The sequence below is a fragment of the Pteropus medius genome, unplaced genomic scaffold (genome assembly GCF_902729225.1).
Source record: "Pteropus medius unplaced genomic scaffold, Ma_sr-lr_union100, whole genome shotgun sequence".
NCBI classification, from domain to species: Eukaryota; Metazoa; Chordata; class Mammalia; order Chiroptera; family Pteropodidae; genus Pteropus; species Pteropus medius.
Window position 1 is genome coordinate 31,641,347 of NW_024355205.1, and position 17,874 is coordinate 31,659,220.

Consider the following 17,874-nt stretch of genomic DNA (forward strand, 5'->3'; position numbering starts at 1 on the left):
TCAGCTTGTTCATGCTAATGTTTTGAATGTTGAACCTTCTTAGCCCTAATTAAATTAAACATCTGAACAAATAGATGGTGGAGTAGTTTTTGGAGCCTTCTGCTCTATCAGAAATGGTATTATAGTTAGGTCTAGCCCAAAGAATAAACCGATTTCCTTTAATAACTATGTGAATGATACCTATTTTCCTAGTCAGGAAGCTCTCTTGGTATTTTCTAGATTCTGGATTATATGTAGGTGAGTTCATCAGATAAATGACCTTTAGGTAAATAATCAGAGTTGTGCTTAGCTTATGTAAAGTATGCTTTAGAATGACTTCTGGTATTATCTGACCCACACCCATCACTCCTTACTTACACATGAATGTTTATTGAATACCTGTCATGGCTCAGGTATTTTACAGGAGGCATTCACATAGCCCATCTAAAATTTGTTCTCCACAATTCTGTGAGATAGATGGTAAATACCATTCTGTTACAGATGAGAAAACCTCACATTTGCTGCCATTTGTAGTAATGAAAGCATTACAAATGGCATATTGGGTAGCTGAACTTAAAAAATTCTTCTGTTATCACAAAAGTAAATAGGGATATTATAACATTATAAAATGATACTTGGTATAAATGACTGTTAATCAGGTAGGCACATTGCAGGGCTTTAATCAACCTTTTAATTCTAGAAGGAGCAGAACTCGTTTGTAAGCTCTTCAAAATTCTGAGATCCATTTACTCTACACAGTTGCAGCAATGCTAGATACATCAGGCAGTTATCCCTGTAATTATTGCTCAGAAAATAAAATCTATAAACTCTAGCATTGTGTTCATATTGGTTTTATCATGGAATACATTACCTTTTAGATTTCTTCTCAAGTTTGAGATTCAGTTTACAAAGCCATTTACCAATATATAATTATACTGTAAATTATGGGTTTGAGTTAGATGGGCTTTTAGGCCCTGGCTTTGCTGGTAACTGTAACCTCTTAGAATTGCAGTCAATATGCAGTCTAGACGCTCTTGGAAATAGACTGCTGAGTCAGAATATCCTGAACAGTCTTTGGTCAGATTAAGAATGTTAGAAAAGATCTAAATCAGAGTGCTAACATGACACTCACCCCTCTGGTTTTGGGCTTACATCTTTGTGACATTCCTAAACCTGATTAGAGAGGCAGTCTAGCTTCAAGAATTGCATGAAACATTTGTGCAGACAGTAGAGGTTAGAACTTGAAAGTGACATAACAAAATGTAGCTACTAGCATTTTTTAAAAAGTTCTCAGTTAAGCAACTGAGCGAAGTTTATTATTATTTCGTGGTTGAGAGGCAGTATAGTAAAGGGATTAAAAGCACAAATTCTGGAGCCAAACTGCTCGGCTACTGATTACATAACCATAAACCAGCTATTTAACTTTTCTTTACCTCTGTTTCCTCATCTATAAAATGGGGTGGTGGATCACAGTTCTTGCCTTATGGTGTTGCTGTGAGGATGCAGAAGCACCTAGCATAGTGCCTCACTAAATGGTAAGCATTTTACAAGGAATGATTATATTGTTATTATTATTTTATCATCATCTATGGTCCAATCCTGGATTATAATTTAAGACAAAAATGAAGGCATTATATAGTCTTGTTGTTGATTGATTCTATGATCTCTCTTCTCAGTTACTCTTTTCATCTAGAAGGTTGGCAGTTGTCTTAAGCGTGGTAGAGAGGGGAGGACCAGATGCATGCGAGGTTTAAAGTGCTTTCACCTACTTATAAAAAATAATTAGCTCTCAGAACTCTTACAATCCAGTAACAAAAATAAAGAACCCAATTAAAAATGAGCAAAAGACACGAATAGTCATTTTTCCAAAGAAGATATACAGATGCCCAACAAGCACGTAAAAAGATGTTCAATGTATTGTCATTAGGGAAATGGAAATCAAAAGTATGAGATGCTGCTTCACACGCATTAGGATGGCTATTATAAGAAAAAGAAAACTAGAAAATAACAAGTTAGCAAGATGTGGAAATAATGGGATCCTTATACACTGCTGGTGGGAATGTAAAGTGGTGCCGCTGCTGCGGAAACAGTTTTGCAGGTCCACAGTAAGCTAAGTACAGACTCATCATATGGCCTAGCAATTCCATTCTTAGATACAAACTCAAAAGGATCGAAAACTTGTGAACAAATGTTCATAGTGGCGCTATTCACTATAGCCAAAAGGTGGAAACTTTTGTATATCAATGGACAAAGAAAACATCGTATAATCTTATAATGGAATATTATTCAGCCGTTAAAAGGGATGAATAATACATATTCATGTATTATGGATTAACCTTGAAAACATTATAAATGACAGAAGCTAGACACGAAAGGCCACTTACTTATATGATCCTGTTTATACGAAATACCCAGAATAGGCAAATCTATAGAGTCAGAAAGCAAGTTAGTAGTTGCTGGAGGCAGGGTATGGGGTTTCTTTTTGGGATGATGAAAATGTTGTAGAACTAGGTATTGGTGATAGTTATACAACATCATGAATGTATTATATGCCACTGAATTGTAAACTCTAAAATGGTTAAAGAAAAAAATTAGACATGACATTTCTTTAGTTTATTTTAGTAACAATTTTGTCAAAAATTTTTTTTAAATTATTTTTTTGTAATTTTTGGATATGATCATTTCAGTTCATATATAGTTCAATGAAACGTATCACAGTTATTCTCTTGTAGGTCTAGAAAAGGTAGAAAATGAAAGGTGCAAGAATTTTGATACCTGTTCTTTCCTTAGTGCAAATGTTCTCAAAGTGTAGCCAGGAGTCCCTGGGGGTCATTGAGACCCTCTCAACAGTCTGCAAGTTCAGATTATTTTCATAATGATAGTTAAGATAATTATTTCCCTTTTTAACTCTTTTTCCATAAGTGTACAGTGTAGTTTTCCAGTGGCTATATGATGTTTGACGACATCCCTTTGATGGCTAATGGTTCGTATGCTTGTATTTGTCTGTTTTTTAGAATTTTCTAAGGTAAGCTCTTCGGGATCCTCAATAATTTTTAAGAGTGTAAGAATCCTAAGGCCAGAATGTTAGAGAACCAATGTCTTAGTGAAAATGTAATGTGCTCATAGTAAAAAGTATGAAGTGCCTGTATAATGTGTTTTTGAAAATAAAAGGGAAAAAATTATAAGCCAAATAATTTGGGAGGGGGGTCATTTTATATCTTTATTACTCAGGAGTTATTAGATTTGGAGCCATGGTATTCTTTTCAGTACAAATATTGGTGGTGATGGGATCTTTGGGTTCAAATAATCAAATTAAAAGTCATCAGCCTCTCTAAGAAAATCACTTCCTCTTGGTGTGGGCTCCTCCAGACTTGTCATCACTGAGGTGAGGGCAGGTGCTCTGCCAGGAGGAATAAGCCAGCTCTGTAGCCAAGTTCTGGAAGTGGGGGATGTTGCCAAGAGATCTGCATTGGGGTTAAATGATGTGCCCTCCTACCTCCTCCCATTTTTCTCTTCCTCCTTACTGCCACAGATCCGTTTCTAGGACCAAGGTCCACACTGACGTGAAATGGAAAGCAGAAACGGGTCCCGGGATGTTCCAGGCAGTTGGTGTGAAGCAGAGGCTCCGTTGTAATACTTTTCCACTTGTACCTCAGGGATTTTCTTTGCTCTGTGGCCATATCCGTTACTCTGTCCTGAACTGCGGGTGGCAGGCCCAGACCCTCCCAGTGGAGCAGAGAGAGTGCAGAGCCTGCCCAGATGTTCCAGCAGAAACGTGTGACAGGGCACTCGATGGTCCCTCCTTCCTGCTTCTTTGAGCACCTCTGATTTAAAAGACTTTGAAGCCAAATCCTTAAAATAAGTCTTGTATGGGACCCTAAAGGTGCTGGCTGGAGGGGGCCTTGTGGAAGGGTGGGGCAGGAAGAGGATGCTCCCACTTGAGGCTTCTTTTCTACCGTCGATGGCCACTGCATGGAGTCCAGCCGTGTTCGTTAATATTGTCCAAACATTCTGGTTTGTTTCCATATATCAAAAGCAGGGAGAGAAGGTATTTTTATCTGTTATTACATCTGCCATGAAAAAGGGTCTTTGGTGCCAATATTTTCATTTAAGCTTTTGTATATTTATGGATTTATTTTATACTTAAAAACTTTTTTATTACATAAAATAACATTTATGATATTAAAATCTGAATGGCTTTTTATTTACTCAGCTGCCTAGGTCAAAGGCTTCTTTATGCCTTTTCTTGGATTCCTTCCTCTCCCTTACTCCCACTTCTGATCAAGCTCAATTGATCTGGCTTGGTTCCCAAAGTTTCCTCTCTCTACTCAATTACTCCAAAAAATTTATTTCATTGAATTGTGAATAAACCTCATTTCATTTTTCTCTCCTCATTTCATTTTTCTATATCTTTATCACAGGTAAACAACTAGATTAATTACCACATCAAACCTCAATAAATATTGTCCCAAATGGGATCATTTATTAGTTGAAGATAAAGATGTTTCTAAAGTTTTAGCACACCTGAGTGTTGCACTTATGTCTAGATATGGCTTGAATATTATTACTCAGGATCTGATTGATTGCTTGTGCAGCCTGGCCTTTGATGTGTGTAATTGAGTCTGCATTTAGTGTGTTCCTTGAGGAAGGAAGCCAGTTCTGTTTACCTCGAAGACTGGAAGGCTTGAAGTGATGTCTGTAGTACTCACTGGTACCTTTAAGACATCTGTACGGGTGTGGTTTTCTTGTTGATCCCCCCCTTTTTTTTTCTTTCACAATTTTTCATCTGTTAAGATTTCAAAATTTAGCAGCTCAGTCCCCTCAAATGATTTAATTATATTACAACTGGAGTTTTGAAAAATATAATTTGAAAAATGATTTGGCTGTTTTTAGGAGAGTTTCTGGATTCTGAAGGCCTAAAGCACATAGGCTGAAACGTTCCTCAAACTCTAGCAGGCATCTGAATTACCTGGAGGGTTGTGATAGAAGAAATTATTTGAATGGCCTGCCTCCTTCTTATTCCTTAGGTCGGGGTCGGGCCCAACATTTTGAATTTCTAACAAGCTCCCTGTTTATACTGGTGCTGCAGGTCTGGGACCAGACTGAGAACCACCTAGGCTCAAGTGTCAAGTCAACTAAAGGAAATAACACAGAGGGAGATTTGGAGCCCAGTGTGTTTCAGGAGAATCCCTTTGTCCTTCCTGAAGATAATAGATTTATAAAGAAGAACTGGTTTGGGGACATGAAGAGAAGGACAACAGGCATAATCCCTTAAATATTGTGTGATGCTCAATATAATGAAAGAAAATCATAAAGAACACTCAGTCTCTCCAGACACAACTGCTGTTAACTTCTTGCCCTTTATTATCTCTGTATATGAATATACCTATTGATATGTATTATCCTGACCCTATGATTTTATAACCTATTTTTTTAATGTAATATCTTTTCATATCATTAGATGTAATTCTGAAGCACCTTTTTTTAGGTACAGAGTATCCTAACCTGAAAAACCTAATTTGTTACCTGAGTCTTTTCAAACAACCCCAGTCCCCTGACTCTGAGGGTGAAGTCCCTGAAGTAGACTTGGTAGGTCAAAGAGCATGTAGAATCTAAGGCTATTGATATATTTTGCCAGATCGTCTCCAGAAACTCATTACTGCTCAGGCTCCAAGTCTATACTCATTGCCATTTTAATATTCTCTACCTTGATAGGTGAAAAATAGTATCTCCTTGTTTTAATTCAGTTCTTTTGCTATTAAGCTTAGCATTTCTTTTCATGTGTTAATTGTTCAGTTATATTTCTTCTCTTTTGAATTTTTGCTCTTGTCCTTGTCACATTTTCTTTTGAAGTTCATCTTTTTCCTTAATTTATGTGAGCTCCTTATACTTAGGGATATGAATTCCTTATGTCATATGCTTCAGATATTTAGTCCCAATTTTTTATTTGCTTTAAAACTTACTTGTGTTTTCTTTTATAGAATTAAGGCCTCTCTTTTTCCTCACCTGTTATTATTTTCCATATTTAAGGTATTTTTTTGTCCATGGTGTCCAATGAAAAAGTCCTCCCTCCAAGATATTATAAGTATTAACCGTATTTTCTTTCATTTATTCACTAGAATCTTTAAATCATCTGTAATTTATTTTGGTATAAGTGTGAGCAAATGCGATATACATTTTCTTAGAATTTAATTATTTGGTCACACTGTGCAAACATTAGGCAAATTTCGGTAGCAAGCTAGAGGTAAATGTTAAGTTTTCACACCGCTCTGAGGGCACTAGGAATTCTGAGAAGCCTTAAAGGGTTTGCCATGAGAATAGAGGTGGGAAAGAAGGGAGGGCTGAGCGAGTATATTGGTATTTCCAATATACTTGGAACTATAGACTTAGATGGTCAGCCAGGCACCTACAAGACGGATCATCTCGGACACCTAATAATAAGCTGTTCAAGACTGAGTTATTCCCACTTTCATCTACACACCCCAGACTTTTCCATCTTAGTAAACGCTGCCATTATCCACCCACTTGCACAGGCCAGAAACTTCATAGCTAGCCTTTATTCCTCTCTTTTCCACCTACCTGATGTTTACTCCATCGCTGAGTTCTGTAGGCTTTCTGTCCAAGATATATCTCGAGTCTGACTCCTCATCATTTCCACTGTTAAAATGTCAGTGTGGGCCACCACGGTCTCTCACATCAATGTCTGCCATGATCTCCTTGTTTTTCTTGATCCCACTCTGCCTGCCTGGCATCTGTTCCACACAGTAGCTTCTACAAATCAGATCATGTTATTCCCTTGCTTAAAACATTTCAAAGACTTCCCATTACATTTAAAATAAAAGCCAGGCCTCACTTGAAGAGATCCTTGTGCTCTGGCCTCTGTTGCCTTTCCAGTTTCCTCTCATTCTACGCTAGCCCTTGTTGACTTTGCAGCAGCTCAGTGGTCTCTCTCTATTCCTTGATCAGATTGTTTTCTTTCTTTGGGTCTTTGCGCTGGCTGAACTTTCTCTAGAACATTCTTGAAACTACACTGAAAGTATTCTTAGAGAGGCTTTCCTTGACTCCTGAGGGGTTTCACAAAGAAACCCCAAATACCACCTCTAGTCATCGCCTACCTTATTACCCTACCTTATTCCCTTTGGAAGGTTCTCTGTGAGTTGATTGTATTTACTTGTTTTTCTCCCATTCTAGAATATAAGCTCTGAGTGCAGAGACTGTTTTGTTCCCTTCTGAATTCCCTGCACCTTGTCCAGTACTTGGCTCGTGGTGGTACTGATACTGATGGATGGTAGGTAACCATTCCTGAAACTGCTCCCACCCCGTGGCCCTATGTACCCACGCACACTTTAATTGGAGCATTTCAGCTTTCATATCTTGAGCTTCGGTGTAAGATTTTGCTTACAGAAAGTTTTCTTGGTTAACAAAAGTCTAAAGATAATTTCCTTAGAAGAATTTGCTTAGAAGACTATCTAAGGGTATATGAAGAGGAAAAGATTTTAATTTCACATTTCTGTCGGTGTTCTTTCTAGTTTATAAATATATTGGTGATATGGTTCCTGACTTTTTAACCTAAGCAGCAAGCCTGAGTACAACATAATGATTTTAAATATTTCTTCTCCAAGGGTACTTCTTTCTCTACTGCTGAATTGCATACCATAGATTGTTTTTATCCTATAGTTAGGGAGATCATGAGATAATATTATCTTATATTTACCCTTTTTGAAGAATGCTTCCTGAATCCCAAGCCAAAGCATTTGTACAGCTTTATCATGTAAATATTTATGTTCCAGGTATGTTATTCATACATATAAACATATATTCCCCTTGATCTATATGTATATGCATAGTATTTGTGTCCTTTTATTCTCCATTAAATTGTAAATACTCTAGTTTATGAGTTCTCTGCTTCCCTTTTTAACTCCTCACTGCATTGGTATTCTGATGTGTACCAGGTTGCTGCTTTAAATATTGTTTTGTGGCTCGTAACACTTCTGCTCAGAAGTGGCATATGCTGTTGCTGTTCATACTTCATGGGCCAAAGCAAGTCACCCAGTCAAGCATGGCCTCAAAGGGTAATAAGTATAATCTCCTGCAGGGATGGGCAGGTAGGAAAGGATCTGGTAAGGGAAAGGCAGCAAATATTTTCACAATAATACACTCTGTTGCAGTGTATTTTTGGATATAGTGACATTACAGAAAGAATTCTTTGGTTTTTTGAGGGGTATTTAAAGTTGGAGGTGGGGAGGCAGGAAGATTTACAGCTATGCTCTTAATTAAGCACCTTGATAATGAGGATTTACTAGTAGTTATATCTTTATTACCGTTTGGGGGATGCAGACAGTGGATCTAGTACATGATAGCTGCTTAATAAATGTTTGTTGGAATAACAGACAAAACTTCTGGCAATAGGAAGTAAGCAGTTCTTTTCATTATCTTTAGTGCATTTTGCAGCTTAGTTGAAACAATTTTATAGAGTGGTTCCTATGAATTGCACCTTTATGTATTAAATGAAAATGGTTTTTTGGTGGTCATTTTTCAATACAAAAAGTTGTTTTTCTTAATGACCTATATATTCATTATAGAAAATTCGAAAAATGTGCATTAAATACAATCAAGGAAAAGATTGCCTTTTATCTGGCTACTCAGGACCACCTCCAGTGTTTACTGTATATCCCACTATTATTTCTTCTTCTTCCTTTTTTCTCCGTATAGTTTTGAACATTGTGTTTATAGTCATATCGTGATCACTTATTATTCTTCCTTTTGTTACCGTTTGGGGGCGATTTGAACTCTCGTGTTGCCCCAGTGGCATGGGGATGGGGCGGGGTGGTAACAACGCAGAAGTGCAATTAGCATTTTTTCTCCGTTCTTTCCTGCTGACGCAGCAAAGAGTTACAGGTCAGCGAGATTTAGAAAAAGTAAGATTTATTCACAGTATGTTTTAGAAAGAACCTGGCCATGCTAAGGAAGACTGGTAGCCCTGTGGAACTGGAAAGGTGAAAAGATAAAAAAAAAAAATAGAGTACCCTCCAGGGGAGGAGCAGGTTCTCAGCGAAGTGAGCTGTAACACCGCAAGAGTGGGAAGGTCTGTATCATTTTAGGGCCAGATGGGTGGTTACAAAGGCATTCCTAGGTGATGGGCACTTGAGGTGGTTGGGATTGACACTTGGCTGCTATATCACACTTTGCCTAGCGTGTGTGCTTACCTGGAATTCTGCTACCAATGGGGTGTGCTTTGGGTGGTCTCTGGGCTGGGCCTCCATTCGCTCATCTCTGACTACCTACCTAACACTTTTGCAATATCTTTTGTTTAACGTAAAAAGTTGTGAATCAACACTTGAAAGGGTGATTGTGACACAGATGAGTGTTATAAGATTAATTTTAACTTTCTTCGTGACTCCGTATTCCTCTAAATGAACTATTCACTCAATCAAAAAGGTTACACCCTATTCTTATTCCCTCCTTCACCTTCTTAAGAATGGAAAAGAGCAGAAGAATGACTAATAGTGGTCAGCAGGCCTGTAAAAGAAGGTATCAAGATGATTTTCAGACTAGATAATCAGTGCCTAGAGAATCGAGCCCATTTTTTAATTTGATCTTTTTCTTCTTTTACTCAAGTGATCTCTTTTTTGTACCTTGGAGTTTGCACATCTTTTGAATGACCTAAATCTCAAGAATTTGATAATAAGTTGATTTTAGTCCTATTATCTTTTTGTGACTGATACCCTAGGTAAGTTTAATGTGAGTCACTCAAGAACCTAGCCCTCCCCTGCTTGAACCTGCAGTGAGCGAGTGCCCTCTTTATCTAAGGTTGAAGCACTTTTTTAGTTAGCGACTAATCTTTTGTAAGCATCCCATTGTACAAGGTCACCATGCCTTGTTCTTTTGTATCATTAATCATCTTCCCTCTAAGCTTTGGAAACCTGGCTGCATCTTGAGTCATGTGTCCGTTCACAGTGCTGGAAAGCCACCCTGCTGGGGCGAATGCATGAGTAGTTGTTGTCTCAGGATAGATCTGAGAACTGGTTTATCTCCTGTAACACACAGATTGGATTCCTTATGAGTTACTAAAAGCTACCTTTGTGTCCACTTTACAGAGAGATCTGATCAGGGCTGTAAAAGTTACCATAAAGATGACATGATTAACCAAACCATTTTTTAAACTCTTTTGAGTAACTCCTATACTTAATGTCATTTCCAAATATCTCGAAATACCCAGTATAGATGCAGGGAGCATAGTGACCAGTTTTTGAGTTTCGATGAGTTTCTCCATGTCAATTTTTGTAGTTGCTACCCTTTTTAGAAACATCCACTCTGCCAGGTAGGTTAGGAATATGTGCAGAATGACAGCTTGAATAATGTGCGTGTTTGCTGTTGAAGCAGATGCCTCTAAGTAAAGATACCAGATTAAGGAGGTAGAAGGGAAAAGAGAATGAGCACACCATATAACATCTGTTAGAGATGTGAGCCCTGCAAGTTATTCTTCACTTCTCATCCTAGATTTTATTTGAATTTTCCCTGTTCTATTAAAGTACTTTGATTAATTTTATATTGGTAGAATGCTGATAACTTCTTAAAGAAATGTGATTCTTAATAACTGAGTTTCCACGTGACTATATACCCAATCTAACATGTATCTCCTTTAAGCAAAGTGACCATTATTAAGGTCAGCTCACAGGTCCTACATTAATCTGGATTGCCAAGTGTCTCAAATCAAGTGATCTTGATGGCATTCATTAGAATACTGATTCTATTGTATAAAAGATGGTTGGGGCTTTGGTTTCTGTTTTATGCAACAATCAGCAGGATCCAAAAGAATGAAATTTCTCAAATATGGAATAGCGTGATTTATGAGAGTATTAATATAGTAAGATGATATGTCAAAAATTAGCTTAATTTAGTTTAGGGTTAGTTCTTAGGAACTGATGTAAAAGATAGTTTAAAATTTGCTAAACTTTATTTAAAGCCTGGGTTTTTGGATTGAAACAGTTTCCTATGGTATGCCATAATTTTCTTTAACTGTTTCGGAAAGAATATCTGTTATCAGAAAAAAAAAAAGTGAACAGTCATTCTTTTAAATCAGGTTTAATTGCAGTAGTATATAAATGAGAAATATTAATGTAGGGACAAGTAGTTTGTTAATTCAACCTTTTACTTCGGTGTGAACAGCAACAAAACTGTAGGATCATCCTAATTGTTTTATAACTATAAAGAATTTAAAAAAAATCTTGCTATTTTAGATTCCTTTTGAATTCTCGGTTAAATAACTTTTTTGAGCTGGTAGCTTATAGCAATAGGCTAGTTGAAAGGCATTTACTTTCTAATACTAGCTTTCTTCTCTTTCTCTAACCTTTTGTTTTGAAAAATTCCAACATCTACAAAACGGGGGGTGGTAGTAAACCCCTAAAACCACATCCATTTCCTAGCTTCAATAACTGTTAACTCTTGGCCAATCTTGTTCCTTCTATCCCTCCAGCCCCAACTCTAGATTATTTGGAAGCAAATTCTAGACATCATATTATTTCATTAAAGTGAGTTGCTTTTGATCACGGCAGTAGAGCCATTTTCCCTCCTGGCATTAGCACAGATGGTGAAGTCTGAATAGAATTTATAAGGAGACAGACTCTGCATTGAAGAGCTTATTTACCTTTTAAGAAAGGAGCTCATATTTTCACTGGATACTTTCTTCAAGTTTCTCTTGTCTTTCAAATAAGGGCGTATTTACAAAGTTCTAAAGTGCTTATCTCTTTGGAAATTCCTGTAGTAAGTTCAGATTTAGTCATCCTGTAACTACTTTGGCTGTGCCTTATCTAAATAGTATTGAAGGGAAGAAAGAATTATTTCACAAAGAGTTGGCATTGAGGGGAACTTAGATATATTGGTTATATTTAGGAAGTGCCCCTTGATGCTGTAATAATATACTAGCTTTTAAAGGTACCTCATTATAGTAGCTCTTAAAAAGCACAAATAAAACGCTTAAAGGTGATCTTTTTTCCTAGCCATCAGTGGGACAATTTAATTCCTATTTTGAGTCAAAATAAAATTTTCTTTTGAGTAGTTGGGATCTGCAAGTATTGGTTGACTCATCCTTTGTTATTAAACCTGTTGGTTTCCCAGGCCACTGTGTCTTTTTGTATACTTTGACCTTGCACTTTAAATTGAATTCCTTTGTCCTTTGAAAGAGGATTAAAAGCTGTCAGTTTATACTGGAGAGTGTGGGAAATAGAATTTTCACTTTTCTCTGATTTATAAATTTCAAGGGGCTTTAAAAATAATCATAGTGGTTTCTCAATTTACTTATAAAAAAGTGGACTCAGCAGATTGAATAGAATATTTGAAGTGTTTTCCGTCTAAAACTAAAGCCAATTTTGCCTTGTTAATTCTTAGAGTTTAATTCTTGAACATAGAAAACTATGGGGTTCACTTTTACATTTTACAGTGTTACAGTTTATAGAGTAATTGGTGACTTGGTTATATTGGATGCTGAGTGCGGGACTGAGCTAGATCAGGAATTTAATTTCAGTGTGACATGTGTCTACTTTTCTTCAGTATCTAAACAAGTAATTTATATTCTACCTATTTCACAAGAATGTTGTTAGAAGTACTATAATTAGATTTTTTTAAATTTGCAGAAATATTTGAGCTGCTTCACAGATTGGTGCTATTTAAAAGCAAGGTGTTATTAACATCTCATTTTTCTTGATTTGTGTTTTTGACACTAAAAACATATTACTTTTTGTCTTTTCCTGGTACAGGTTCTGATACATGTTTTGAATTTATTCTCTTAATGTTTTTAGTACCTGAAACACTATAAAAGCATTCTTGTGTCCCATTTTTAGTACACGATGTTGAGTCTGGATGGATGGCTAAGTTAACGACAAGGCAATTGAACTGTACTAATTGCTGGCCTGTGTAGCCTTCTGGCCTCTCCACTTTCAGGGCTGAGTTACTGTTCACAGTGACACGTTTCACTGTTTGTGACTGGGTCATTTGAATAAGATTGCCTGTTGCCTGGCTGTCTTGAACTCAAATTTTCTCGTATTTCTACCCACTCTATTTTACATCATAAATTTCAGGATAGATGGTCTACTTGGCTAACTACTGCCAAGTGGAAAGATTAATAAAGTCAGAATGAGAGTCTTCATATCTCGTGGCATGAATTAGAGTGAGCAGGTGTGTGAGGCTAGACCTGGGTCGCTGGACTCCTCTGTTTTTCTGAGCTCCCGTTGTGTGTTTGTGGGTGAAATTGTTCTTTTTATCCGGTTTGGGTTGTATTGTTTGAAAAAAAATTAGGACATGCATCATGTATATTTTATAGAGTGTTCCTTTTCTTTTAGTCCTAACAATATTTGGTCAACCTTATACTTAGTTAAGGTTGAAGAATTCTAATCTTAGGAGAATTTTAATCTTAAAGAATTTTCAAGCCTCATTGGGATGCATATAGGCATGAGATTTTCCCATGATGTGATGATCTATGCTATGCTTAGGTTTAGACATTTCTAATTTATGGAACTTGAGGGCCTGAGGATTTGGGGAGGTAGTTTTTCAGGGAGCTGGACTCTTTCTCTCAGATAATCTCCTTTGTTACATTATTATGTTGATCTACTGAAAGGGTTGGTTACTGTTACATTTGGAAATGAAATAACTTTTAAGAACAAATGAGATGACTTGCTCAGGGCCTCATTCCACATATACAGGTAGGGACAGTGGTCTGTGGGTCATGAAATGTTTGAAAGGGGCTCTCATTGTATCATACAACTTGAATTGATATCCTGTGATAACTGCCTTGCTTTTGAAAAGTCCTTAAAAAAACAGTAATAACATACTTTGGTACTGAGTAAATAAAATAAACAAGGGAGCCTCTGATGTTAAACTGAACTTGTTTGATTTTAAGGCCAGCTAAATGAAGACTGTTTCTAAGAAAAACTTGTGCTGTGTGCAGATAAAGAGGAACCTAAACATTTTGATTGTTGCTTCCAAAATAGCAAATTTCTGGAATGTGATTGATTACCTGGTTTATCTTTTAAAAAGGTACCCTTCCTGTGTTAAAATATTAAGTTACAAAAAAGTCATCACTGTTTTAATTCAAAGCTTTTTTTTTTTTTTTTCCCTTGAAAAGGCATATGTTTAAGCATCAGCTTTATTATTTGGACCGTGTTTTATGTCTTTCTGTCAGAACTCCAGATAATTGATTTGCAAATTATATGGCTAATATAATACTGTGAAGTTTAGGAAACTAGTTCATTTCTCTTGTATTCCTTGGAATGTTTTGGGGGCCATAATCAACTTTTAAACTCATTATTTGGTTTTTTGTTCTCGTGTTTGTTGTTTTGGAGAATTGAAATTGGTTCCTGAACATTTGTAGGACTACACAATAGCAGGAATCTGACTGCGAAAAGACTCCTTGTTTAGTTGTCAGTTTATGCAGGTGAACGCTAAAAGTGGAAGGATGATCACATGGAATTCTCAGTATTTACTTCATTCATTCAGTCTAAAACCCATTCATTCACTATACATTGGCTGTGTGCCTTTAAAGGGACAAACCATGCAACAGATGCTGGAATTCGGAAATAAGTTCTTGCTCTCAAGAGACCACAGTCTTGTCTAAGAGACAGACAATAAATAGGCAGTTTACAGTGGATCTATTCTAAGCTTAGAGCATGCAAAGGGAACAATAGAGGAAATCCACAAGACACTGTTCCAAGTGTTTTACTTACATTAAGACTCATTGAATTCTACTTGTTTTTAAAGAAAAATGATTCTGACACTTGTTAGAATTATAAAGAAGACTTTATTTAAGACTGTTGCGCTAGAGGAGAGAGATCGGGCTCAACTCTGAATACAAGAAGTAGGGATTTGTAGGCGAGGAGCAGGGTGAAGGGGTCAGTGGATGGAAAGTTACTAAGAGAGAGACCTCAGGGAGATTCTTGCTAAATTTACCTAACAGGATTTTTGCAAAACGCAGGCCAAGGACATACACATCAAAGGTTGGGGATGAAGAACTTGATCAGATACCAAGTATGATCAGATGTCAGGGGTAGGGAGGTTCTCGCTAAACTGACTTAGCAGGATTCTTGCTAAAACTGGGCTAGGCAGACTAAAGACGGGATGGGGGCCAAGGCTGAGGCCGCCTAGCTGAGAAGAGGGCTCAGAGCCTGACTAAAGTTTGGTCAGAGAGAGAGTTTTTGTCGATAACGAGTTTTTAAAATTAGGTACTATTTTTACTTGCATTTGATAAAGAATCTAAAACTTAGAAACAGTCTAAGCAACTCACACAAGGCCCACAGCCAGTAGGTACCAGAGCTAGATACTTGCTGGTTGCTTTCCATATGATGACTTTAAACTGTTGAGCATCTTTTGGACTGTGTGCCCAGCCTATAATGGTTCAATTAATTATTTTTTGCTAACTTATTGTGAGAATCAATAGAAATTTGCTTCAATTTTAGAGTGACTTGTGGTCTTGGTATCAACACTGTTTTGAAGCCCATGATTTCTACTGGAGCAGCATACTCAGGTTGCAGTACAGAGTGACATTTAAATGTTAGCAGCTTTATTAGAATTTAAAATAGTTGGTATGACTGTAAACATGTCTATTTTTTAATATATTCAGCAGAATAACATTTTTCAGTCAGATTTCTGGATCTCACCTATTGAAGTAAAGCCACAGAAGGAAGAAAATACAAAAATCAGGATTTCAGATTTTCTGAACATAAAAGATTTTAAACATGAACCAATAATCTATTTTATGCGAAGCTCTTCAAGTAGAGGTGAGTTATCCTGTAAGTTTTAGGAACTGGCTGTTTTCTCAATTGTTGTGAGTGAAATATGACCATTTTTGTGTGATTTTACTTTTTCTAAGAAAAATAAAAATTAAAAATAGCTCGTATAGCTGCTGCTTCGGTGGTCTGTATTAAGAGGAATTCCTCTTAGCACGAAGGGAAGTTTCTTTAGATCGCAAGACATTTCGGAGGCTCCTGTCCACCGCTGGGTTCCCACCCTCTGTACAGCATCCGTGGTATTCTCTTATCCTTTTTACATTCGTGCCATTTCGTGCCGTTCAGAATTATTGACTAATCCCTGGATACGTTTTGTATTTTTATACGGTGCTTTGCGCATGCTTTTCGTGCTGTTCTTTAGTCTAGAATACGATTCCCTATGTGTTTACATACAGCTTCTAATTTAAATCACACTCGTTGCTAGTTATTCTGCAGAATGGCTTGTTCTCTTAGATTGGTGGCTTTTTTCCTCTGGGCTTTCACAGTCCGATGGAAGACTGCAGGGTTATCTCATTTGTTACAATGCATATGAAAGTAGTAACTGAATCATTGTACAGGTTTTAAATGTTAGTGATAACATTTACAGTACTTTATACAGCTTTTAATGTTTGGGTGTATTTTACTTCTGTGTATTTTTTTTAAAACCAAAAACATGGTATACATAATACTTTGTATAAAGTTCTATACTTTTGGTAAGCATTTTTAATTGTTACATATCTCATTGTATAGATGTATCATAATTTACCTAACTATTCCTATGCTATTGAACATTTAAGATTATTTCAGTTTTTAACTGTCACAGTGAACATCTTTGGACACATAGCTTTGCATTTTGGATTATTTTCTTAGGGCAGATTCCCAGGAGTTGAATTATTAGGCATATGGGTAATGAAGATATTTCCTACTCCTGGTACATATCTTGTCACATTGCTTTCCAGAAGAGTTGTAACAGTTTGCTCTCCCACCAGCAGTGTGGGAGAGAGCTCTCTTGGCCATAGGTTATAATATTGGAAATCTGCAATAATAAACTTATTTATTTTGAGATCTCACTTCATTCCTTTGTGGTGAGCTTTCCAAGTTGGGCTGACCTTAAGTAAATTGGTTCAAATTCCTAAGTAAAGTTTCCCTTTGTCAAAAACGTTGTAAGATTCGTTTTAAAAGTGGGGGGTATAAAGGAAATAAGAAAAGCTTTGTCAGAGTGGGAATAAAAGGGTTAGTTTTATAACGTTCACATCTGGATGAATATTAATCAGTGAACTACATATTGAATGAATTAACTTTTCTTCCATTCAGTGACAATTGTTATCTTTTCAAATATCTTCCGAATGTTATTTGGAATTATAAAGCTTAATAGCTCTACTGGATTTTACAACACTGAAATTAAATACAGTCAACTTTAAGTGTGCAAAGGTGCCTAAATTAGAATTTTACATATTGAATCGTAACTCATATTTTGAGTATAAAATTGGCTTCTATAAAGTTTTCTTATTATGAAAAGTTGAACCTTTTTAAAGAATACAAAATTGAGAAAATCTAGAATTTTCTTCAGTTTTATTCAAGATCACAGTGTCTTTGTGATTTATAACAGAAACTTCCAAGCTTCCTTTCTGTGTTTTAATGAAATAAACTGAGTGAAATCCTCAGTAAATGATGACCAAGATTCTTTTCAGCTCCCCCACCCTTTTTTTCCCCCTCAGGCTTAAATATATTTCTGTGTATCTCAGTCAAGTGGAGTGAGATTAAAGATTTGAATCACGCATTTTTTGCCTTCTAAAAGGGTCTGGTTTTCTGTTGGCTGCAGTTTATTTAGTGTTTTAGTGATGCTAATGTTATTGAACGGGTTTTTTTAGTCCTAAAACTTCCTAGTGGTGATAAATCTTGTCCTCCATAGAAGTCCTCTAGGTCACCCAGGAGGGTGCAGTTGGTTTTTGTTAATGATTGCATTGTCCTTTGCTCTCATTCATGACACTCGGTGACTTTTCATTGATATTGCAGTAAGGCTTTTTCTCTTGGACTTTGCTCATTCTTTGCACGTTGGTAAATCTTCAGCTGTAGCAGGAGGGAGCTAGCATCTATGTTGGATCAGGTTGTCAATATGTAGCTGTAGATTTCCTTTATC

At 36.6% G+C, this 17,874-nt stretch overlaps 1 protein-coding gene across 10 annotated transcripts in view; it reads left to right on the forward strand.

The window, feature by feature from the left end:
- Window positions 1-17,874, forward strand: part of ITSN1 (intersectin 1) — a 180,539-nt gene that overhangs the window by 16,402 nt on the left and 146,263 nt on the right. Inside the window, exon 1 of one of the 10 annotated variants that reach the window (XM_039857554.1) lies at window positions 15,725-15,746. The exons of the other annotated variants lie outside the window; for them this stretch is intronic. The gene's annotated coding sequence lies outside the window, so the exon portion shown is untranslated. Of the gene's footprint in view, window positions 1-15,724; window positions 15,747-17,874 lie in introns of those variants that run through there. 10 annotated transcript variants of the gene reach the window in all.